General features: G+C 35.6%; 1 protein-coding gene across 1 annotated transcript in view; it reads left to right on the top strand.

Moving 5' to 3' along the window:
* Positions 1-8,324: 8,324 nt before the first annotated feature.
* The window catches only part of CDH12 (cadherin 12), a 223,519-nt gene continuing 206,487 nt past the window's right edge, over positions 8,325-25,356 (top strand). Inside the window, exon 1 of the mRNA XM_039714778.1 lies at positions 8,325-8,429. The gene's annotated coding sequence lies outside the window, so the exon portion shown is untranslated. The remainder of the gene's footprint in view (positions 8,430-25,356) is intronic.

Genomic DNA, 25,356 nt, shown 5'->3' on the forward strand with positions numbered 1-25,356 from the left:
CCTGAACTATTTTTTTTTAATATGTCATATGATTAATCTCTCCTGTGTGACTAGAGAATTCTATGCTATTTAATCAGTGGAGGCCAAATTTTATTGCTTATCCATTGTCTCAAACCATGCTATCTTCAGAAGAGGTAGCAAGTCTCTGTGCTTTGTGGAAGCATGTTCTCTTCCAAACGGTTTCCAGAGCAAGGTTGTGTTAAAGAAAATGTTCCAGCATGCTCTCTACTGGTTTTTGGCAGCAAACCGCAGTGACGTACAGTTTAAGATGCCACTGCTGAATTCCCTCTGTAGGATGCAATGGCCAAGTTTATGATAGACCATGGCTTATGCTTCCCTGAGTGAAAAGGCAGCACCTGAGATATGGCTTTTGCTTGGGCTGCCTGAGCTAAGGAGTCTGGGTTTTTAGATCTGATCTCCTCCTGCCACCTTCAGTTTCCTGCTGGCTAGAACTGAGTGTCACATTTCCTATTGTGATCTGATTCTCTGCCTTCTGAGCTTTTAAAATGAATGCATTAATGGATCCAACTGGAAATAATGACTACAGGATGGAAAAAATTAAGAACACATCTCTGTATATTATTGCTTTTTCATTCTCTTTTCAGCTGATGATTTAAGGTAGACCTTCAGAAACCTGATAATCACAAAGGCTTATGAGACTTTTGAAGTGCAGGGTATAGTCAAAAACAGGCAAATGAGAAATAACATGCAGGTCTGAAAAAGGAAGCAATATTTTTTTCTGAATTTTTACTACAGGCAAGCAAACTCATGGCAGAGTAATATGTAGCATATGATATATATCATATGCCTGTAATAAGAGGTGTTAGAGGGAGTATCGATGTGAGTGGTAAAAACAAGAAGGAAACTCAACAGGGTTAGACCCTGCGATTCAGTCTCAATGTCTTTGTACTAGATTGAAATCTTCATGTTCTTTGGTATCTAAAAATAAGATTTATATACAGTAAACACTTTAGCTTCTTTATGTCATGGAAGGTGCTTAACTTATTACACAATTGGATACAGTGCAATTCTTTTGGGAGTAATAATCTTGCCATTAGGCACATGGAAGGCACTAAATAACTCCTATTCCTGATAACCTCTGAAGAAGCTGGGATAAGGAACTGCCTTACCCTCCGGTTCATGGTCACCTTGATGTGGTAGCTTGAGTATTCCCACAGCAAGTCTAACCAAGCACTAACCAGCATGGTCCCACATGAAGGGAGAGTGCTGACTCCAAATAAGGGCTTGTCTTACTGGCTGCTATTCCCATCAGCCCACTTCTTCTGGGCTTGGCACAACAATGCTGCAAGTACTCTTTATTTTATAATCCAGCCTTCTTCCCTGTTACAAGGAAGTTGCCCTTCACAGTGAAGGGGCTGGTGTTTGTCATCTGAGGGAAAACTTGTTTCAGATTATGAAGAATGAGACTGTATGAGGAATTAAAATGTTTCCAGTCATGCTCCTTTACAGAATTTCCAACTCCTCCTGAATAGTAGTTGAGGGAATGAAAAATAAAAGCAGTTTTGGTAGCATTTGATTCCTTTCCCTACATAAGATATTTTTTATGTGTATATGGAAAAATGCAGCTATTATTCTCCCTGTTATTTCCCTCTATACCTATCCATTCTAACACTGCCAAGAAAAGGCAGTATACTCCTTATAAGACTGGTAAAATGAAGAGCAAGAAAACAAGGAAGGTGGAATATATTAAAAGAGATTGGAATTTTGAAAATAAAACAGATTAAAAATGACTCTGGAATTGAAAAACTGCAAAAGAGAAGAGCAATATCATATAAGAAAACAGTCAAGGGTAAAATAAAAAAACAAAACAAAAAACAAAACAAACCAGAACAATCAAAAAAAGAAACAAATCCAAGTTCCCAAAAGTTAGAAGACTAAAATCTAGTCAGACAGATGCAAGTGAGGATTGCTGGAAAGTTAATTAGTGTTTGTACTTGTTACTATATTTTTCTGAGCTTTTCCAGAAATCAGTAGCATCTGAAAAATCTCAGGCAGAGATGTTGTCACATCCTAAGATCAGATTTTCTCAATTATTATAAAAGCCCTGTGCTTACCCTGAAAAATTGACAGATATGATGCTTTATGACACTGAAAATGTGGCCCTTAAAGTGTGCTAGATTTATAGTATTAGTCTGAGTAAGTAGCAGACAGGCTTCAGCTATAAAAATGCCAGGGAGAATCCCAAGACTAAATTGCAGTTCAGTTTTGTCCCCTTCAAGGGGACAAGCAACTCCTCCTTATTCAGAGAGACAGGAACAGGGAGGCTAATGGATGAGTGTAAGATATTTATGTGGTTACAAGCAGTACATTGCATCCCTGCACATGACTTTCTGCACTATCCTCTCCCCCCTGTCCCTGTATGCTAAAGCAAGTTGATGGCAGAAGGGAGTGAGCAGAGAGATTTTACTGGGAAGTTGTAAATTGCTGCTGAGACAGATCATACCACAAATCACACTGTTCCCTTCACCTGAACAAGAAGGATGTGAGGGAGGAATTGTACTTTAGAAAGGATGTCCCTGAGTCATTCTGTTTCCCACACTGCTCCTGTGGTGCAAATTGCAGGGTGCTTCTATTTTTGTTGTTATGTCTAAAGAAGATTTATAACCCCCAGCAAAAAGAAGACCCCAACCCGAAACTGCAAAGTTTGCTGTAAAACCATGTTCTTGGTTACAGCTGTTTAATTTCTTTTCCAGCTGAGTGAATTGCTGGTGTATTGCTGACAGAAATTTTCTGCAGAGATTAACTAACTTTATATTCAAAGTTTCCTTGGTCCTATAGAGTACATTTTAGTAGTCCCAAGGTTCTCAGTTCATACAGAAAGACTCACCAAACGGACTGAACAGAATTTTGATTCCATTATTTCACAAAAGTGCCTTTATAGTATTAATCTCTAAATGAAATAGGATTGCAAGCATGTATCACTTTTGAATAACTGTTCATTCTGTTTCCTTTTTTATAATTATGGACAACAATAATTTACTTGGTGCTTGAACATGAATGGTGTTCCTCTGTGATACAAAGTTTATTTCTCTCAGATGGTAGCTAAACTCTAAAAGAGTGGTGGCCTTTTTCTATTTTACGTCTTCTTTCTACCTTTATTTTCATTTTCTCTTTACTAGACCTGAATATATCCTCAAAAATACTATTTCTTTATATTTCATTTCACTCACAGGGCTATGTACCTCTCTACCCTTAAGTTCCCTACTCTTAAAAAGTTAATGTTAATAAATTCTTCCCAGGACTGAATTGTAGAGTATTTAACCACCACCTGCTTTTCCCCTGTCATTATGATTTTGGGACCATACCACTGTGGTATTAGGATGTTCCAAAACTTTCATTTGTTTATGTATTTTGTGGGCCTTTATTTAAATCTAGGGTTACCTATGTCTCCTAAATGTCTCAGACATTGTGAGAATATCTCTAAGGAAACAGAGGTCACCAACATTAAATTGTCTCAGCCTACAAGGCTGACTTAATAAAAGCGAACAATGAAATTCAAACGGCATTTTACATAACATTATCAGAAGGGTCTTAAATCAATACACTGTGTTACTTTCCTTATATTGGAAGTATGGCCTAAGTAAAAAGTGTGATACCGGTAATTATTGCTAAACTGGGAGTGAGAACAGTGATCAGATGACATAAAGCAGTTTGGATTTGTCTTGAGGTACCACTAGGGGTGGCCTGATGAAGTCAGCAGTTTTCCACTGAATATGACAAGGATTCAGCTGTCTCCCTCCATCCAGATCACATCTTTACTTTAACATCAAGAACTTGATGAATTAAAGCACTGAATGCTCAAGATTAAACTCTTTGATGCAAAGAAATTTCCCGTGTTGTCCATACTCACTGTGGCCAAAAAGTTTGGAAAGAAATTATCCATATCAAAAAGTAAAATATTGGATGATGCTACAGGAAGGTTGATCTTTGAAACCTGCTCTAGTATTCATTGATGACCATCTCATGCTGTTACATGAGATCTCACTGATTTATAAATCTGCTGTACAATTCCACTTAAATCAATGTAGCTGTGCTGATATAGACTAGATGAGAGTTTGGAGTTGCCTTTGCTCTGCTGGTACTTTTGAAATTATGAGGACGAAAGTAAAATTTCAGAGCTAGAGTGCCTGGCAGTTAAGAGTTAACTAGTCTCATTGTTGATCGAGGCCATGGGGAAAACTGGTTGACAAAATATGGAAAATATGGTTGTGAAAGTTTTAATGGCTCAAATATTTTTCTGCAGAGCATTTTTAATATCTTAAAGTGGTTTATTATTTATGTTTTTCTCTGCAGAGATGAAGGATAAATATAGCTTTACTTAATCTTTTCTATGTACTCTGCCAGGTTTGCTGCTATCCTAGAATACTCACACACCTTATTTCTAGTTTCTGTGTTTCCAGCCAAAATGAAGCAGACAAAATCTCTTTTTTGTTATTTACTTATTAGAAAAGAAGAAATTACTCAGAAAATCAACACTCTAAGTGCATCCTGTATAACATTTTTCTTTATTCATACCAAAGGATCTTTTTAAATGCAGAAGAAGAGTAATTTTGTGTGTTGACATGGACATAGACACGATTTACTTCTACTCCTTTCTGTTCCTGAGACTCAACAGAGCTGATATGACTGAGTCTATGGGATTTGGGCCAGCAGGAAAGTTGTGACGGTATTAGCACTTTTCTTACTGCTCTTCTAAGGCCTTTTATTTTGTATTGAATTTACATTGATGCATGATAAGGTATTGAGCTGAAGTAGTTGTGTCTGTGAACCAAGGGTCTTTACAAGAATATTAAGAAACTTAGACCAGTACAACTCTCTGTATTTATTCAGGCATTCAGTCTATTCAAATGACCAAGTTTGGAAATACAGTTTTTTAAAATATGCTTTAAAAAAAAATCTTTTAGTGAAGCACAAATATCTAAAGGCCTTTGACAGTAAAAATACTGTGGCTTATTCAGTGATACTGTAAAGGTCTTTTAAATATTGCTGCTAAATCGTTAGTTGGACAGCGATTCTTTTCCCCATGATTAGTAACCTGTCTTGCCCATGAGAAAACGTTTTTCTTTTGCATTGAGGAACAATAATGAACAAAGAAATTATATTGTGTAACCATTTTAGACTCTGTTATTATTTCAAAATACTCTCATATGTACATATCAATTCCTTCCTACTGTCATGGTTTGGGGCAGTGAATTCAAAAGATTAATTAGAGATTACATAGAATATTCTTTTTTTTTTTTTTACTGCTTTAATATACTGCCCCCTTTCTGTAAGAATGATGTGCTGAGAAGGGTGCCTAATTTTTTTATCTCTATAAGTAACTGTATAGTTTCCTATTGAAAACATACATACTTTTCTGATTTCCGTGTTCAGAAAAACCTCTGTCCCTTTATTGAGATGACATATTGGAATTGAATTCAAAATTTTAAGTTATATTTAGGATTGGGAGTAGGACCTAAGGTGCCAGACTGCTTCTGTTACTTAGATTGTAGTAAGATTCCTGAGTGAGTCAAATTATTGTTTTCTTTTGTTAACACCAAATTTAAAATGCCAGTGTCTTACCTAATAGTCCAAGACTACAGTAAGTCCCAGTTGTTTCCACACAAACTGAAATCATGTTGTCACTTCAGGTTTTTTTCCTTCATGCTTCAGTCCCTTTTCTGGATCTGCTGTTATTTTTTTCCCCCAGACCATTACTTGTGGTGAGAAACAACTAAAATAATTCAGTTTTACACAATGAACTTCTGACGAATGTTGACCTTTAAACTTTAAAAAGACAATCAGAGCATTGAATGTGAATGATTACCATTTAAATTGTTATAACATTTTTTTTAGTATAAAACTATTGAAAGGTATTTGAAAAATAATAAGTGGAAAAGAATTTCTGTTATAGAGATCTCGTAGGTTGGAACAGCAGTTTAAGGGAATTGTTGAAATTTATACGGCTGGTGAGAGCTAAGATTCAATTAAACAAAGCAGCATGAAACCTGAAATTGGAAGCTTACAGGAGTGGCAAATAAATTGTCTTAATAAGGTCTTTTTCGTATTTAATTTATTTAATTGTATTTAAAATCATTAATAATACAGCATGTGTCTGTGAATTACATGTTTCATGAGGGATGCCATATCAGAACAGATAAGATTGTAAGCATTGGGATAACTTCAACCCTTTCACTGGTACAAATGTATAGTTAAGGAGAACAGCCTCATTTTCAGTGGGGGTTGTAACAGGAAATCATCTTAGTCCTGACACATAAAACCTTTTATTCAAGAATGTGTTTATGTTTCATATTAGTGTGTATAAAAGCCTTCTTATTTGATTAATTAGTAGATTAATTATTAAGTTTTTACCATTAGTCCCAGGGCAAGCATGAATCCCTGGTGATAGGCATTCAGTAAATTACAAAAAAAAAAAGTAGCTTACATCCTAAAAACTTTGCTGTCGGAATATAAAATATTGCCAATCTTATAATACAGATTTTTTACATTGAGGCACTTTTCAGTGGAAAGAGAGTGGCAATTACAGAGGAGGAGCCTGATAATTATACTTCTAACACTGCTAGGGTAGATAAGTTGATATGTTCTTACTGATTATCTAGTGGAAATATGGGGCACTTACATTTTTTCCCTGTTTCTGAGACATTAAAACCAGGGTGAAAAATCTTTGTGTTCTGTATTGCTAAATAAATTGGAGATTCAAACTTCCGTGGTTACTTCTGAGTGATCTAAATCACATGATACTCTTTTTTTTCTGTAATATTAACCTTTCTGATGTGAATGCCTTCAGAAGGTAAATATATAATCCACTTAACATTTTTTAAATTTCTTTCCTTACTGCTTTTCCTACGAAAATACAATTACACAAATTTACCTGAAAAATGTATGAGTAGACCCAAAGTAATAAATTTGATTAAGAATTTCAGTATATGTTTATGATTAACTTTGTTTCATCATTCATAGAGTATTTTTTCATAACTATATATGAACTAGCATTGCTATTATAGGTTCTAAATCTTCTTCATTAGTTGCTAGAAAAATATCAATTTTCCATTTTATACTGGTGCTTCAGATCACCAATACTACATATATTATTTTTTGAAAAAAGTTATTTTTAGTCACCAGCTGGTATTTTCATAGATAAATCTGAATGGAAAATGGAGTCAACTGCCTAGTGCTGTAATTATCGTCCAAGAACAGGAAAATAGCAGATGAGAGCAGTCATAAAAGTTGACACACTTTGGCTTGACTCTTTTGTCCATGAAGCCTGAATACTTGGTACACTGAAGTCTAGTTTCCATATACCCTTGAACCAAAAACAATGAATACACCTCATTCTTCTTTTACTCTGCTTTTTTGTGTCCTGATCTAAATTTAAACTGTCATCTTTAATAGATTTATTTGTATCAGTGCAAGTGAAAGGCAAATTAGATCCTTTAAATGCATTCCTTGTTGGTTTTCCCCCTCTGCTGTAACAGAGGGAAGAACTTGCACTGATGTATTGTTGTGTTTTTCTACTGATTTATCTCCATGTTGAAAAGTCCTTTTTGTACTAATTTGAAATTCTTTCTCCACATTTTATTTATATTGTCATATACAGTTGTGAAATAATTCTAGTCTGTTTGGGTTTTGTTGTGCTTTTTTTTTTTCTTTCCATGCTGACTGATTGCCATCTGGGGGCTAACATGAGCCCACCATACTAATTTCACTTATGCTACCCATTAACTGCTATTGTCTCCAGGGTCAGAGACAAATGTATGGATCCGCTTTATCTCTCAGCTTACAGAACATCTCATACAGTGAGCCTTGTATTACGAAATGGCTACATCAGCCTCTAATTACTTAGCTCTACCCTGCCTTGAATGCTGGTGTACTTTGAGAAACAGCACGCAAAAGCACAATTGTTTAAGTCCTCAGATGGTTAACATTGTGCATAACCTCCTCACAAATTACAGCCTCAGCTGCAGCACATCCATTAGTCTGGAAGAATGAAGATTCCCAAGCGGCCCTGGTGCCTTTCCCAATTCCCTTGCGACCCACCAATCCTCTCAGCGCTTTCTCTGCATGTAGGGAGTGTTCAGAGCTAATCAGGTCAATGATCATCTCACAGCTCAGGGGACATGACAGGAGCCTATCACAGCACTTACAGGATCTTCCAGACCTGAGCACGCTTGCTGAGAATCTCCTGTTAAGAGACATTGCTTTGGTGCCTCTTCTCTCACTCCCTACGAGCCTCTGAGGATTTCAGCTGATCTCTCTCTCTCTCTCCTCCAGACAGTGAGGAGTTCACTGAAAAAAAGGCAGAGCAGCATGCGGCTGCCCAGAGGGTGTTGATTGAAACTTAGATTCTCCCCGATCGCTGTTGATTGGACTGATGCTCCAGCATTAGCAGAGAAAAGATTTCAATTAAGGTAAGTGCTGCTTTATCTGGCTGCCTGCATCGTGCCGAATTTCTGCATGGAAAGTTCGAACTGAGAGAAGTGCCAGCCTGCACTGCAGCAAGGGAGCCCGCGCCGCGGGAGCGGGCTGGGGGCAGGACCGGGTGTCCCAGCCCGCAACACCTCGGGAGGGAGCCGAGTTTTGAGCAGCGTCTAATGAATGGCTGCAGTTCTCTCCGGTCCTGTGATTCCTGTGATTCTCTGAAGCTTGCAAAAAAGAAAAAAAAAAAAAAAAAAAAAAAAAAAAAAAAAAAAAAAAAAAAACCCCCCCGAAAAAAAAAAAAAAAAATGTTACAAGCATTCAGGAGTGCGAGAAGGCAGGAGGAGGAAAGGCAAGTGCACTTTTCCTCCTTGTGTATGTATTTGAGGAAGCACAGCAGCTGGAAATCAAAAGTACATGACGGTAAAACATAATCCTGAATAAGGAGCATCATTCCCTCACCAGCAGGAACTCGTAGGTGCAGGGCTTCGAAGTCCCATGGCATTTAAATGAGACAGTAAGGGCTTCTTGAAATGTGAGTCAAGAATATGCATGCAGCTTTCCAGGCTGCCTTCAGACTGAAGGCTGTGACTGGCATGTGGAAGGAATGTTATGCTTGGAGGCTGGTAGGATTTGGATAGTTGCTTTTGTAGGATTAGAATTCCTCCTGTATATGGGGGGAAAGAGTGAGTAGGGGTGCTGTTTCAATACAAGTGGCCAGAAAATTAAATTGGTTGCTATGGGGTGAGAGCAGTGTTTGACTGAGGAGAGAGAGAGAGGGTGCATTTTTTCATGGGCTGATAGAAAGTGAGACATATCAAAAGAAATAGACTGATGCTTGAAGACCTTTATCTGTAAGGAAATAAGACAGTAGATGAGGGAGGCTGTCTTGAAAGATTAAATGAGTAATAGGAAAATGTCAGAGATTTTTACACAGCCTGGAGTTAGCTAGCCTTGCACCTATGGTTTATCCACCCTGAAATTTCTAAAGTGAACTGACTTGGATATTCTCAGTCATGTCCATGCTTTATAGCTGTGCTATCAGGGTATGTAATTAAGGAGCGTGTAAAGAGGCCAAACTTTTTAATACTGTAAGGGATGAAATTAAGATCTCTTGTATTGAAAATGTTAGTTCTCTCTGCTGCTCTTAAAAGTTAACACATTTTCTTTAAAACTCTATCATAATAGAAAGAAAGCATTAAGGGAAAGTTAAGTGATTTCAAATCTTCATAGCTTTGACAGATGTATAACTTCTGGGCAGTTTACAGAAGTGTGAATTTATTACACTGCCTGTTTTCAGTCAGTGCTGTTTATTGTCATTAAATATCTCTATTACTGATTATCATTTATTGTTGGAAATACAATTCATAGCACTATATCCTGCATTAAAAACTCAGCTGATCAATACGGACATGTACTTCAAGCCTTTGCCCTGCTCCACTCCTCCTCTCCACATCACCACCTCACCACCTGCCCCACCCCCCACGCCTTGCTCCCAAAAGTAAAAGGAAAAAAAAAAGAAAAGGAACAATTCTGGCAAATACTAGTTTCCTGCAGTTTACTTACTCTATTAGCCTTTTCAGTGAAAAACACCAAATTGTCTTTCTTGCAAAAACATTAGCATAAGGGGAAATAACCTGAGGTTTTGGGGCGATGTTCGAAGACAACTGAGACGTTTAACTGTCTATCTCTATATTTTCTTCTTGAAAATGATTTTGGAAAGTAGTATTTTTTATAATTATGACTCAAAACTGACTGTTTTCTAGGAAAAGAAGCTGGTTTTGGAAGTAGTTACATGTACTGATCCTCATTTTGGTGTAGCATATGGCTCACTTCATTTGTCATGTTATATTTACATGATGTTTACTAAATGCCTGGGTGCTTCCTTCACCTAGAGATGCAAATCTTAACCAGGGTAGAAGTATTTCAAAGCACATATAAGAATACGTTATATATATATATCTTCACTTTTTTTCTTTCACAAGTAATCAATGTTCTTTCAGTGTAGTATTCATTCATATACATGAGAGCATTCATTATTTAAAAAAATCAAAATACAATAACTTAATGCACTGCAGGGGAAAAAAAATCAAGCCTAAAACTATTCCAGTTGGAGACATCCAGGTTACATACAAATTGCAGGAAATTCCTTTCCAGTCTTTCCCAAGGTTTGACTACAAACATTGTTTGACGTGATGGCTTTGTTCTCCTTTTGTTTCACAAAGCTGTTGCTGTAAGTAAAAAATAAATAAATCACACTTTCATGGCAATGTGTCTGTGCCTTTCTAAACAAGTATTTCAAATACATCTCTATTATTATTTTACAAGATCACATGTTCTATCTGCTTGTAAGTGAAGAGCACTTACTTTCCAGTGTGTCAGCCTCAGAGGTTTTATGACATAACAGCTTACCTAACACAGGCAAATGCTTGCTTTCTCATGTTTTGAAAAAAACAGACAATAAGTCTATAATTTCTTCCTGATCTTTTCTGTTGGTGGATTGTGAGCCTCTTCCTATATAGTAATGATCCTAAAAGTGATATCAGCAATGTGGGAAATAATATTCCTCCCGTTAAACAAATAAATTTGGGCATGTGACTTACTGGAGCTTTTCAGAGTTGTTAAACACAGGCAGACAAACTACACAGGAAGGCAGTATAGCCTATTTCCCTCTCCTGAAGTTCTTTTTTTTTTTTTACTCTAAGGCTGTATCAAATACTATTAAATATATATATATATATATATGCAAAGTTCAACTTTATTTTAGATATTTCAAGTTCTTTGAATGAGGTCGATGTTAATTTTTTTGCCTCAAGCTATGTCTCCTTATTACTGACAGCAGAGTACGATTACTATCTGGCCCAACTCCATTGAAAATTAGTGTTTGATACTAATGCTTTAATGTTTTATGAGCTTTTTAGGGAGATTCATTAAAATGAGGCTTGAAAATGGGTAAAAGAAAAGGAGTTCGATGAAAATTGACATGAAACCAACCACAGACCAGTGAGGACCACTAAAACAGGGGTGGTGACATGTGAAAGACGAAACAATTGTTAATGACTATAGTTCATAATCCAGATAATGTAAAATAAAGAAATATATTATTCTAAATTATATATAATTTCAAGCCTACTGGGGGGTAGTGAGTTAGAACAAACTTCAGGGGTTAATGAGTTTCCAGTTTCCATTCTTGAAGATATGTGGGGAAATTGCTTTACCTGAAAAAGGAGACTTTTTAACCCTGTGTTATTTACATAGGTTATGAAACTAACACCAGCTTTCCTAGCAAGACCATTGTGTCCCACCAGACTCTTGTTATCTGTCTTTCATTTGTTGTTTTCATAATCTATTTCCTGGACATTTCTTCTTGCACCTCAGGGTAGCACCTTCCTCTTTGTAAGTCTTATTTTCTTCCTAATAATATATGTTTATCTTCATTCTTTGCCTCTTAGCATTCCCTCTTTCCTTTTCTTCACTTACTATTAATGCATTAAAAAAAAAACACTGAAGACACTCCAGTGCCTGCAAGAATGGGATGTCTGTGCTCCAACAGCTCTACCATCTCTCGATCCCCTTTTTCTCTAGTTTTAATTGTTTCTGATTGTACAATCTTTGTGTCAGGTGCTGTATCTCACTGTACAGTAAGTAGCTAGAACAGTAAGATGTGGTTCTTCTTCCAGCTTTGGAGCCTATATATGTGTCTAGATTGCAGAAATCTGCTCTTCGCTGCTTCGTAAAAACAATGCAAGGTTTAAGTCATCTGCCTCAGGATGACATTGTTTTTGCAAAAGCATATCTTACAGTTAAAAATAAGCCGAGGTTACAGTGTATATATTATCCTTTTAAATGAGTAAGCTTTGAGCATATTTTCAGTGGTTGCTCTTTTCAAGCCACTGTGGAAGCTGTACCTCCTGAATGACTTTTCAGACTCTTAACTTATTAACGTTGATATAGAGGCTAATCTAGTCTTTGCTACTACTTTTTCCTGGCTTCTCTTTTTATTGTGGCTTGTCATCGATAAGTTAACATAGCATGTTAAAAAATTAATTTCAAGCACTATCTCTTTTTGTATTAACAGAATCTTCCACAAAGGCCCAGTTGTTATTTAGAGGTGTAACTTACTGGCATGTGTCACTGAATATTTTTTCAGGTAATTATTTTGCAGCAAAGCTTTAAAGGGTACAGTGCTCTTTTGGGAGGGACAGAGCTTCAGTCTGCTTTCTTGTTGAACTTTCAAGCCTGTGGTTTGAGTGGGGAAAAAAATTTCCAGGTAGAAAAATTCTACATCAAAACAAAATACCACACCTACCATGTTGATTACTGAAATTGGTATTTAGCAGAGATCAGGTTTTACAATGCTAATATTGCAATGGATTGTTTAGAGCCTCTTCTTCTCACCACTATAAGGGAACTAAGAGAGTTCACATCATGAGACTTGGTCAGATTCCTTTAGGAGCAGCTGCGGTTCAGTTTCTCTTAACTGTATCACTTCAGGTTTGAGGGTGAAGAGTCTTCCTGTAAAGATCAGATTCACTGATGTACACCAGACAGTCCTGGGCTGGAGTACTGTCTTTCTGCTGCAGATGTCTCAGCTGTCAATATTTTTTGAGGCAATGACTGCATTGGTTGGGATATGTATGATGTAAGCTTTGTTTACTGTCCTGTGTTGCAGCAGAGTGGGATTTGGGGTCTGTGGGTACTGAAGTACATCTCTGTACTGTTGTACTGAATGGCCCAGACCTGGAACCACAGCTCAGATGCAAACCTTTATGGAGATATTAATAAGAGAAGTAGATGTCTGAGATTAAAAATAAGAAATTGTTGAAGCAAAATATTTTGTCTACCACATAAGTTTAGAACTTGTTTATTTAGGTACCAGAATTATGTTCTCTGTCAACTTTCAGAGTACAGTATATTTGGAACAGTCTCCAAAACTGATGATAAATACTAAGTTAAATTACTTGGATGAATAGTTTTTGTTTCCAGATTTAGGCCAGATTTATTATTCTTTTCATGCATGCATTTACTCACTGACTGCATTAATACTTTGTCCAGCGCACCAAGTACACTTACAAAATAACATAGTGACTGACTTGATTAGTGAAATGCATGAAACATTTTTTTTTCCACTAAAGGCAAACCCATTCCTTTTTCAGAAAACATACATGACTTTTGACCTTTCTTGATCAACAGTGTACTCTTGCATTGATCCTATAATCCAGCTTTTTTAACTGGGTCATTTGACCTAGAGTCTATAAGTATTAGGTAGGCTCCTGGCTGCTGCTCTCTGAAGGCTGCCAGCAGGTGCTAAGTGTAATTGTAAATGCAGACACACATTTGCCAAACACTTGTCTGTGGCCATTTATTAATTTCACAAGAATTTTGGTTTCTTTATGCAGTACAAACACTACCCCCAGGACTTGGTTTGAACTGGAGACCTAGATTTTTACTTCCTTTCCCTTTTCCTTGTTTGTTCTGCAATCCCCTTGGACCATTTATCTAGTTAGTTAGTTAGAAATACTGCAGTATTTCTGTATATGGAGTTGAGGTGATAGTTTAAGCAGCTCTCTTAAAAGCCAGTATGAAGATCACAAAGTACATTTATTAAGAACCTCCTTGGCATTCTATCTTCAGGCATACTGGCTCTGTGTGTGTGTTACACACTTCCATATATCTGTTTTATACTAAGTTTAATGTGTAATTAAATAAACAAACAAACAAAAACTCCATTCCATGGTTCATTTTTCCTATTTCAGAAAATGCTGAAAATAAAAACAATATTGTTAAATGGAAAATTTAATTACAGATTTCTAAGAATACTTATAGCATGAAGAAAAGTTAGAAATTAGTATTTGTTTACTAGATTTTTGTTGTCTTTAACAGTCTGAGCAGAATTTTACTCAATACTTCTGCTAGGAATTTGATGATGAACCCATTCTGCCAAATCTGAGTCCATTCAAATTAATTGCAACAATCTTTCTATAAAAACTCTTCTAGTTCAAGTAATATTTCATTCATTAAGCTGGAGTAATAATTGTATAACAAAATGAAAAGCCATTGCCTTTCCATTTAGGAACTTGTATATTTGCTTGTTAAATGTCTTTTCAATTCTCTCTAAAATATTAATAGTATTCAATAATGGTACTTGTTTGCCATAATTTAAAATAAATAACGATGTCTCTTTAAAAAAAGTTTCATTTACCATCACAAGGAGCACTTTTTATTCCTTTACTACATAAATAGTAATAATTTGGGTATAAGTTACATATTCAGTGTAGATCTATCTCACTGTAACTCCAAACAGATGTTACAGAAGTTCGGAGTTACACTATTATAAGAAAAGAAGGAAGAAAGTAGCTCTATGCCTTTCAGTAAAGGTCCTGACTGATGAGCAGACTTCTCAGTAGACCTGTGTTTCATATTTTCTTAATGAAATAGCCTGCTGGTTTTTGGTTTGTTATTTTTAAAATCTGACCTCTTAGGTAGTGACACTCAGATTTTCTATAAACCAGAGCTTTTTGTAATTTGGCCCTTCCTCCTCTGAACTGCTACTTGAAGGAGAATGTGTCAAAAAAATAAAGCAAGAAAATGTGATATACCTGGCTTCTACTTGAATGAGTACAAATATGTCAGAATAAATACAGAGTGTGAGAGCTGGTGTTGAAAAGGTAAATGCTGATAAGGAAAACACTCTAATTAATTTGCTAATTAAAATGTTTTTTGAAGAACATCACTTGCCTCTGATATTTTTGTGATTTAGTATAAAAATTGCTATCCCATTTTTCGGTCCTCACAGCTTATAAATCTAATAAAATTTTCAGATACTATCACCTTCCTCTGCATTTGTCCTCATGTCTCCTCATCTCATCCCTATCCTCCTCTTTTTATTATTATTTGTAAACATCCTTTGTTAATGTGCAGAATGCGTAAGCAACTATTTCAGGTGCATCAGTGGACTTCAATCCCACTATGCATTACCCATCAGATGCAGCACATACCAATTACCTGTCATTCTTTCTCACCCTGAGAGCCAAAATTTATCTGCCAAGGACATATTTGAGTTCCAGCAGCCAAGGATGGGAATAATCCTAGGCTAGGTAGACAAGATTCTATGTATGGCAGGACTGAGCAGAGTCATCAGGGCAGGCAATTGGATGATTTTAATAGTTAAAGATAAAAAACAAAAAACCCTCCAACAACAAACAAAAAACTCAAAGAAAAAACACCAAAGAAAAAGAAACCAAAACCAAAAGAACTAACAAAAATTCCTAACACAACAAAACAAACATACAAAAAAAACCACCTCAAAAAACCCTGCAGGAAATATTACGAAGTAGCCAAATTTTTTTGTTGGTTTGGTTTGGTTTAGGGTATTTTTGGTCAGTAGAAGTATTTTTCTCCAAGCCTGTTATTTAAATTGGGTGGGTTTGTTTGTTTATTTGGTTTGACTATTTTTTTTATTTTTCCTGGAACTGCTTGGGGCATTATCTTTTAACAAACAGTGGGCATTTTTTGCAAATGTTTTCTAAAGGTCACTTTTTTTAATCAACTCACTTTTTCTGTAATAATTGTATGACATTTTTTGCCCTATTTGTGATCAAAGAGCATGAATACTTTGAATAAAAAACTCACACACTTACTGTTTTTCTAAATGTTGATGTTACAGTTCTGTGCAAGGCTGGAAGAGGGTTGCTGAACAACCAGAATTATCATTCACTTCTCATTACCTAGTGGCTATACAATTCTTTTTGTGGTACACACTTAGGGATGCTACAGGTAGAAATAGCAAGGTGCTATATTTAAATTTTTGTCTTGAGTGGAAGATCTCACAACTATTTTAAAATATGTCTTCCGTCCAGTCAAGGCATGAACACGGTTCATGTTTATGGACCTAGTGACAGATGATGATTTTAACTAACAGCTGAGATTTATTAAATATAACTTGATGTAATCATTGTGTCTAATAATGCCGGTTCTACCAGCCAAAACACAAGTGGATCTACCTAAAATTATTTGAATGCAGTGTTTAGGTGTAGCAGACTTTTTTTTTCTATCAGCTGTTCTTTAGGTTCTCTTTGGACAAATATCATGGCAGAACCATTGTTTATTATCATTTCAAAGCATACTTTGGGATGTGTGGGATAATTTTTTAACTCTGCCTCTTTGTGTCTGTATGTCTTGTGCAAGAATGATTAAGAAAGTAGAGGTCTTGTGCCATCTAAAATTTTAAAAGATACAGGTTATATCTATGTGTGTTGCGCAGCTTACCTGCTCATCTTGTTTTCAGATTTTAATTTTGAAGAAAAATGGTCTGATATTACTGATTTCCACAGTTAAACTAGTCATTTTAGGAGTCTTTCTTCTGAATGCTGTGATAGGATATCTCCTCACCCCCAGCAAAAATAAATAACAGTAATTGTTTTGGAAAATGTTACCTTCATACCTCTTTAGTGCTAATGTGCTCAGATAGAAATTGTCTTTCTTGCAAAGAAACAAAACTTGGGTCAAATGGGTCTAGTTTTCATGAGATACGTGGATATGTCTTTTTTAAGTGCACTTCACAAGGCATAAATGTGATGTTTTAAACAGCTTGTCAGGAAAAAGAAGTGATTTTTAATGCAGATCTATGAAATAGATGCTCTTAGTAGCATCAATACCCCTGAAGGCAAACATTTGAAAAGGCAAAGAGCACCATAACACCAAGATAAATGCTGTGAGTCAGATGGAGGGCAAAATATAATACAAATAGAGAAACATTTCCTGTCAAAAATAGAGAAAATGTTAGTAATCAAAATTATTGTTCTATTTTTTAGTTTATTAGCAAATCTCTAATAAAACATTGAAGTTTTTTTTTTAATATTAAAAGGTTTTTTTCCTCTTTAATTACTTTTTAAATTTTTTTTAAATCTTTATGTTTTATTCTGAAAATAATTAGGGATACAAATGAAATACATAATATGTATTTTCTTTATAATGCAAAATCCTATTGCTCTGTTACTGAAGAAAAACACAGCCACAGAAATTAAAACTAATTCTAAGTAATCACTTGAAATACTACTTTATAATTCTTTATGAGAGTATAATCCCATGTATGTTGGAATTTGATATTCTAAAATTGTAAAATTTCTGAAGCTCTCTGTGAAACCAACTGTTATTTGATAATAATTTGAAAGGGTTTTGTAATTGGATAATCTTATTCATCCCTCTTTGAGGCATTAAACCATGTTTTATGGAAGGTATTGTGAAAAGAGCACTTCTCTGGTACTATAACCTAGCTTTAATTTCATTAAAAATGTTATTGATCATGTTTACCAACCCCACAAGTGAAAAAAATTTTAGTCTGCTCAGTACACTGCCACATAGATAAAAACCTACAAAAGTATCTGGCAAACTCTGGTTTACGAGCAGGCAAAATTCAGAAGAGTCAACATGGATGGAAAATGAATTTAACCTTCTATTATTTCATCAGGAGCTGGATCAGGCTATGGCTGTGAAGCACACTGGATATGATTGATAGAATTAGAAAATCTAGCTGAGCGGATAGGTTTGATAGGCACTCATGAGAGCTTTGAAGATTCATGGAATGTCTAAACAGAGTCTTAGAACAATTAAGTCTTGACTTCTACTGTACTCTTATGTCTGGGATTGAAGTGTCATTCAGTGGCTAGGATGTTGAGTAATAAAGTTCCTGCTTCAGTCATTAAACCAAAGCAGTGTCAAGTGTGGGACAGTGCAGCACCTCTGACTGAGATTAGGTGAGAATGTGATTACTGATGTGATGCCATCAAGAGCTGCTGAGCTTTTTGTCTTGGACAAATTGAAGTTTATAAGTACTTGTGGCGGTTGACCTTGGCTGGATTCCATGTGCCCTCCAAATTACACTATTACTCCCCAGCTGGGCAGTGAAGAGAAAAAAAGATTAAAAACAACTTGTGGGATGAGATAAGGCAGTTTGCTAAAGCAAAAGTGAAAGTTTGCATGTGCACAACAAAAGAAAAAGAAAATATTTATTCTCTACTTCCCATTAGCAAGTGATGTTGAGGCCGCTTTCAATGCAGTAGTTGCTCTGGAAAGCAAACACTGTAAATAACAAATGTTTCCCCCTTCCTCCTCCTTTTCTTAGCTCTTATATCTGAGAAGATATCATATGGTATGGAATATAATTTTGGTTATCTTTGTGTCAGCTGGCCTGGTTGTGTGCCATCCCAGTATCTTGTGCCATCCCCAGCTGCTTGATTTGGGGAATGCTGAGAGACAGCAGTACCCAAAATTCTGGTTGATTATCAACACCTTTCCAGCTACCAATGCAGAGCACATCACTGTGACGACTGCTGAGGGAAAATGAATTCTGGCTCAGCTAGACTCAATACAGTACTGAAATTATTACTATCTGCCAAAATTCCTTTGCCTTTAAATGAAAAAAAGAAGAAAAAAAAAAAGCAAAAAAAAAGACAAACTTGGTTTGTCTCTTTTTCCCCTCACATGTTGCCCACAAAGAGGTCTGTTCCCAGCTTTTAGAGAGTTGTGCATCTGCCCAACATAAAAGTCAGGAGACCGTTTCCTTTTTTCATTTATCCCAACACAGCAAACCATGAGTAGTGGGTTAATATACTAACCACTGCTTTCTGGGAGTCACACAGTTTCCCTCCACAGGTCCTTAGCATCATTTTCCCTGTTCTGTCCCTAAGGAAGTAATAAGTCACTGTCTCAGGACCTAATTAATATTTTTACAGGAGATTGGCTTGTGATCACAAATTACCATAATGTCAGATACTAATCTCAGGGATTATCATAGGCATAAATAAGAGCATTCTTAGTTTGGATTAAGGATTTGGTGGGGGAAGAGGGATTGAGGTTATATATCTTCTTGAATACGGAAGCAGTATATTTATTTTCAATAACTGTGGTAGACAGTAATTACAGCTTTTGCTCATTCTCCTGCCTCAGGGGAACTGAACTGCTTTGGCTTAGGGGAGGCTGAGCTGCTGCTGCCATTTAACACTTAGGGTGCTTTGAAATGGTTTGCAAACTACTTCTCCTTCCATTTTCTTGTTTCTTTGATTTTCCTGATGAATATGTTCCTGAAATGCCCTTTAAAGCAAGTTCAGATATCTGTGCAAATAATATCTTCTAAACACCTGAAGGAGACCAGCAAACATAAATCATTAGCTCAAGAGTGTCTGTCTTCAATAAGCTCCCTCTCCTCCCCATAACTGGATGCACTTGATTAGGCAGCAGTTAATATGAACTTATAAATTATCATTCTTATTAATATTCCCATGCAGTTATAATGTTTCTTTTCTATTGTTCTCAGTCTTCCTAATGCCAATGAGTGAAAATTTAACTAGTTTTGGTTTTTACTATCAAGAACAAGAGAGATACTATTGCGTGTATATGTCAGTAAATACTTCTGACAAATGGAAGTGGCATTTCTGTGAGCATGCACATACATGAACATCTTGGTTTTGTGTATTACTGTCAGAGCATTGTTTAAAGTTAGTGCAGTGTCCACAGCATGAGATGTTGGCATGTTCATCAAACCTTTACACACTTTGTATGCTCCTCAAGCTCTGATTAGGAATTACATCATGATTTTCAATTTTTGGTTGTTCATTTCCTGTTATTTCTTCTCTCGAAAATCAGATGATCCACTATTCTTTCCAAATACTACTGTTTGCCATTTTCCCAGGACAGGCAGGCTTCCTACTTAAAAGACTCCTCCTTTCCTTTCCTGTTCCTGTGCTTAACAGTTATCCCTCAGCACCCACTTTAGAACAGACACAAGTCAAAGGAATAAAAAAGGATATGTCAGATGAGCTCATCTTAAAGATCTTCTATATTACACTCTATCCAAGTGTGTTCACATACTGTTGAAAATCTTTGTTCATTCTTGTATATGGATTCTCTTCCTGTGTGGCTGTTATAAAGGGTAATGAAATATATATATGTACATATATATATATTTATGATATATATATTTACCCATAAAATAGGTAAATAGAATGAAAGAAAACAGTGTAATTGCATACTATGATTCTTTTAAATCAGAATCAAACCAGCCTTTTAAAATGTCTTTAGTATTATTGGCAAAATATGATTTTAGTCCACTGTTTAGAAGGCCGATGAATTTACAGGACCCAAAGAAACAAGAGGTTTGTAGAATAATCCAAAAGAGAATGTAATGGTACAATAGAAGGATTAATTGTGAAAGTAATCATGTTAGTTTTCTAATTATTAAAATCTTAATTACAACTATGTTGGCTCAATTAGTTCAAAACACAAGGCTAATGTTAGGGTTGGGTGGATACTCAGCATCTGTGCATAAGTAAGAGGCATCTGTTGCCAAGTGATGAAGCGATAGAAAGCGTCAACTCACCAGCTGTGAAGTCAACAAAGCTCTTAAAAAGTAAAATTGAGCCAACACAATGATTTAGCACCCTTGGGAGCATGTAAATCTTATCACACATGTATACTTTAGCTAGTTGTTGTCACCTAGTGGGACTGAAATCTAGAGCAACTATGCATATTTAAATCTTTGTCTGCTTTTTAAATAATGCCCTGCCTGACAGGGATCTGCAATCTGACAGTGACATTTCTGCCTGACAGTGCTGCAGTGGTGTTTTTCTGTTTTGTTTGGTTTTTTTTTCCTTGAACAATCTAGAGAACAAAATATTATTAACCTGTTCGGAATATGCATTGCCTTAAGATTTTACAGCATTTTATGAGTATTACATACAGATAAAAAAAGAGATAAAAGTGAAATATTAGGAGGAATATCTTGTTTAAAAAGTGTTGTCTTTTCTTTCCTGGCACCAGTTTTGTAGGAAGATCTTAAATATCCATTATACCTTGTACTTTGTTTATTGCTATCAATTCAAGAAAGACAGGATTTTTATGTTTCTGACTATTGATACTGATCTTAGTAATTTCTAGTGTCGCCTACAGAGACTAAGGATATTAATAGTGTTGCTAACTTTACAATGGTATGTTTAATATTTATGCATTATTAACATTTAATGGTAACATGTAAACTTTACTGAAAGATAATCAATTGGCAGCAAGAACAAGAGAAGAAGGTGAGCATTAAAACCTAAGATGGAATTATATTGAACACTAATGCATTCACTTACGACCTAGTTCTGAATGCTATAGATCCTTTGTCAGTGACTTCATTTGCATTACTTTCAAGTTTTTATTTATTCACATATCACAAAATACAGATGGAGGAGTGTTTAGATTCATTGTAGTCTGATAATGTTGTTAATTTACATGAAATGCATAGAGTTTGTTATTCTACTGCAGTGCAATAGAAAATGATCTCAACTTTCAAGATTGCCTTCACAAGAATTTTCAATTACATTAAAATAAAATTAAACTGAGTTATAGGGCATTTCAACCATTCTGGGTCCAGGTTTCTTTATTTGCAAATTGTGAGGAAAGGTTTTTATTTCCTTCCTGTTTGAGCCAATATCCCTTTTAAGGTATGGTTTGTGCTTTAATACAGAGACTTTTGCTTTAAAAAAAATAACAAAAAACCTATGCCTGTATGGCACGCTTGATCTATTATATTAAAGCAGCAATCTGGCTGGACCACAAAAGCCAAGCAACTCAACCAGCTTGTATAAAAATATCTCTAAATAAACACAACTACTTCTGAAGAGATGTCATGAAGTGTAAAGTTTATTGGTTGTAAACTGAGCACTTAGGTGACTTGGAAAACATTTTTAAACTCACAATTTATTTAGGTGTTTCAACATGTGCATAGTCACAAAGCAAATTCAGCAGTTCTTCACATTATACTGAAATTTGTGTATAATTATGTGTGCAGTGAAGTAATGAAACAGAAGGTAGTACTACATTACATTTAGCTCAGGTTAGCTGACCAATTTTGCTTATGATGGTGAGACTTCATCAGAAGCTCCTGGAAGCTCTAATGCTGTCACCTCCACCAAGGAGTCACAAGTGCCATATGTCTAACTATAGTATTGCTGTAAATGGGAAGAAGGAACATAGTGAGACATGCAACAATTAATTACATGTGCTCTAGTGCTTTGGATGTTGGCTTCCTGTTGCATTTGTGTCTATATTTCACCTGCAAAATGTTCTTTCCTTTTAAATCATATTGACAATGTGTATAACGTGTATACTTTAACTAAACAATTTACCAATTCAAGTGGGCTGCCTCAGCTGTAAGGCATGACTCAGAAGTGATAAAGCATGGCACTGCTTCAGTAAAATGGAATAAGAAATCATTTTGACAGAGCTTAGATCTTGGTCTGGGCTGTTGAATGGGTTTGGTTGTGGGATTTATTACTTCCCCCCCTGTCTGCCCCTTTCCTTTCAAGGTCAATGTTCCTTATTTTTTGTAGAGCACATCTTACATGACACTACAGAAAGAAATGCAGCCTGGCTGGGTTAGTGCTTTTCGGGTCAAAGTGGATTCCTGAATGCAAGGAAACAGCACCTGAGAAGTAGTGTTCACAGCCACCCCATGAATACAAACAGTGACTGTACATCAGATGGACAGACTGCATGTTTTTAGTAGAGGCGTGTTATGAAGGATTTTAAAAGTAAATATTTTGGTCTATAAGTAAAATAAATTCTCTTTTGTTTAACTCAACTGCATGGAATTAAAAGAGAGTGGAAGTGCCATGATCATAGAATATTCAGCTTTTTCTGAAAACCTATTCTTGTTTATTGGGTCTGCAGGCATCTTTAAAATAGCAAATTTAGGCAATAAAAATTAGAAATAATACTTTTTTTTTTTCTCATTTCGTATCCTATAATTTACTAATGCAGGAAACATTGTAAAAGTCAGCAGCAATGATTTTTTTGAAAATTACTTTTGCTTATGATAATAAGGTAATTTTAAAATGTCTAATCTATGATATTGCAGATGACTGGCTGTGGAGTGTATGTAAGACTGGTTCATCTTTTTTTAAGCTCTCTTGGGTCCTGAAAGAAGCAAACCTGTGCTCCTTTAGTCACAGAGGGAGATTGTTCTTCCTTTGCTGCTCTTCCATTCTACATGCTAAAACAATGGCAAAGCATCAGTCTCATGTAAACAAGACTAGAATAACTTTATCTAACCCTCTACCCAGTACAACTTTTTGTGATGTATACATTTACATAAATACCACATTTGTGGGTAAAAATTGTGGCAAGTTAGAGCTTGTCTCAAAATCAAACTCCTATATTCAATGGTTTTCAACTCTTAAATTTTCCTTTGTGATAAAATACTGAATTTTACCAGAAACTAATGAGGTACAATAGAGTAGAAAGAGCATTTAGTCTGACAGAATCATTTCAGTAAGATGGTATTTCTTCAAATAATTTCTGCCAAAGCCAAAGGATCCCTCTCTCATAATTTTATTATATTATATTCAAATTGTCATTTTTTGTAAAGCTTTCTTTTTGAAGACCGCTTAGGTTACATTAACAGTTGCAGTTTGAAAATGCACCTTGAAACTTCATGCAGCATACAAACTCTTATCAATACTTCATGTGTCAAACTTACCAAGTAAATCAAGTAACTTCAGTGAGGTTATTTCATAATGTTATAAGTTTCCATAAGAACAGCTATTATCAATATCTGTCTGGTAGAATCACATCAGCATTTTCTGCTGCTTCAAATTGAATTGTTATGGTAAGGTAAGTGAAAGAAATTATAAAATGTAATGTGCTTGGGTGTCTAGACATGCTGTTTAAAAGAATGACTAAAAGCTGTTCACACTGAGGTCAATGACACCTGCTGTATGATTCCTTAAATAAGTTTCATGAAGTGTACAAACTTATAGAGCAGCTATTTAATTTTAAATTATACCATAAAAAAAGATTATCAGATTTTGATTCAGTGAAACTTTTACTGGATGAAGATCTGATACTCTCACTTTCAAAAAAAAAAAAGTAAACCCAAGGAGGAGCTGTCTTTGTAGTATATAATGACATCTCACTCCTTACTCTCAGTGTCACAATCACTTCTGTGAAACAAGGCCAGCTATGAATTCTTGAAAATTTAAAGGTATTAGGTTGTGTACTTTCTTTGTTTATGACAATTGTCTTGAATTGTTTTGCAGCTGAGTTTTTCCACTGAAAATCTTGAGAAGTGAGCATACTGGTACAGAAAGTGTACAGGGATAAACACAGCTTGAAGATTTTAGTGTAAAAGATCATTTTCCTGGGGAGAAAAACAATATTCTGATCATGGCAGAGATTTATGCTTCTATTTAATTGTTGTTGACTATTTTATGTCAATTAACTTCAACTTCTACAGTGTGCAATCACTAAGAAGAAACTGGTTTTATAATGTCCTGCACAAAACTTCAGTAGCTGTTTAATTTTCATGCAATCTGTATTCAAATAGAGAAAGTGATCAGAAAACAGAGTAGCAGTGAGGTGATGATTTACCCATTAGTCAAAGATGAAGACAATGTATGTTGCCCTGTATGCCATGCCCCTGCAAAGATTCTCTTTGTACTATTGCTTAACTGAGCTGAGTTTTTTTTCTTCAGATTCCATCAGGACAGGAATAAGTCAGACATAAGATAGCATTAATCCAGTTTTACAGAGGAAGAAAATTACAGTGCATATTCTCTCTGAGGCTCGTTATAGTCCCGAAGACATGTGGAAGCAGGCACTATTCGTTCTGTACAAAAATCAAGATCTGAATATGGTATGAAGGACACTGATAATTTTTTTTATACTCCTATAACTTGTAATACATTAAGTCATGACTCCCCATCCGCTCTGTACAACTGTAGCTGCACTAAGTTTAATAACTTGATTTGAATTCATTATATGTGAAGCTGTTACATCACGAGACCTTTCTGAACCTTTTAAGGACTTGTATAAAGATAACACACTGGACATCAATCTGTTTATTCCACAGTTCCTATAAACATTAATTTTTTGCAATTTAAT

The sequence above is a fragment of the Passer montanus genome, unplaced genomic scaffold (assembly GCF_014805655.1).
Source record: "Passer montanus isolate IOZ18808 unplaced genomic scaffold, ASM1480565v1 scaffold31, whole genome shotgun sequence".
Classification (NCBI taxonomy): domain Eukaryota; kingdom Metazoa; phylum Chordata; class Aves; order Passeriformes; family Passeridae; genus Passer; species Passer montanus.